We start from the raw sequence: 1,245 nt of genomic DNA, 5'->3' as shown, positions 1-1,245 counted from the left end.
GATCTCCCTTCCTAACCCCCTGCCCCATGCATGTGGCACCAAAGGTGTCCCAGCACCCAGGTGTGCTGACGGTTTGGGGGGGGCTGGAGGAGGCTGGGATCCCCCGGGACCCCCTTGATCAGGGATGGCATCAGCGTGGGACCATGCACAGGGAGGAGGGATGGTGCATGGCAGAAGTGATGGTGCAGTAGGAATCCCCAGAGTCAGCCGACTCAGGATGGTGCCAATGGGGTCTGAGTGCTGCCAGGGTCTGCCCGATCAAGAAGGGACCACAGGGACTGTGCCCCATCCATGCTTGGGTGCCGGAGCTGGGGCCCACAGGCTTGCAGGGGCTGGGACTGCTGGAGGGGAGGGTGGGCTGGAGGAGTGGGATGAGGGACATAGGCAAGGGGTGGGCTGGGATGAGGTGGGTGCTTTCTCTCCAAGGAGGCTGGGGGGCTCAGACCAGGAGCAGCCTCCACTCTGCCCAGGGAGGAGGAAGAAGCATCCGCCAGGAGAGGGAGCATGGCCACACAGGTGATGGAGAGCCTGGAGTACCCACAAGATCTGGCCCCGTGGGCACATGTGCTTCCCCATCCTCATCGTCATCCCCGTCCCCATCCTGCTGGGGTCCCAGGCGTGTGCTGTCTCACTGGGCAGCAGCTCCTCCTTGCCTGTCCCTCCTCTGGAGCCCCTGGCAGCCCTGGTCTGCAGTACAGAGAAAGGAGGGGGTGTCCCCAGGTCCCCCACCCCTGACTGTGTACCCTGGCAGGCTGCAGCAGTGCCAGGGCAGTGCTGGGCTGCTCCGCACCTGCAAGGGGTTGTTTCCCCCCAGGAGGCGAGGGGGAAGCGCCCCGGGTCCCCTTGTCTCCTTCCTAATGTCTGTGCCATATCCTTCCCCATTGCAGGGCTCTTCCCCACCCAGACATTCACTGCTGGCAGCACTCACAAAGTCCCTGTGCTTAAGTTATCACACGCTGAGGAAGAGGAGGGTGAGTGTCATCCTTGTGCTTTTAGTCCCCGTCCCTCTTTTCGCCTGCTCCATGTGTGTGGCCGGTCATGTCCCTGCCCTTTGCTCATAGGCACTGAGAGATTATTCATCAATGGCCGTGCTGCCGGTCTCAGGGGGCTTCAACTGGGAGAGGAGATGGAGAGGGGAGGGGAGGAGAGGAGGAGGAGAGGAAGAGGAGAGGAGAGGAGGAGAGGAGAGGAGGAGGAGGAGAGGGCAGCAGGGAGTGTGCGTGCATGCATGTGTGTGTGTGTGCA

At 62.5% G+C, this 1,245-nt stretch overlaps 1 protein-coding gene across 1 annotated transcript in view; it reads left to right on the top strand.

Moving 5' to 3' along the window:
* The window catches only part of LOC104621696 (collagen alpha-1(VII) chain-like), a gene marked incomplete at both ends in the record, with an annotated part of 7,905 nt that overhangs the window by 6,373 nt on the left and 287 nt on the right, over positions 1 to 1,245 (top strand). The window lies entirely within an intron of this gene.

Source organism: Phaethon lepturus, unplaced genomic scaffold (genome assembly GCF_000687285.1).
Source record: "Phaethon lepturus isolate BGI_N335 unplaced genomic scaffold, ASM68728v1 scaffold27095, whole genome shotgun sequence".
Taxonomy (NCBI): domain Eukaryota; kingdom Metazoa; phylum Chordata; class Aves; order Phaethontiformes; family Phaethontidae; genus Phaethon; species Phaethon lepturus.
Note: the sequence above shows the minus strand (reverse complement) of the source record. Positions and strands in the feature narration are given on the sequence as shown.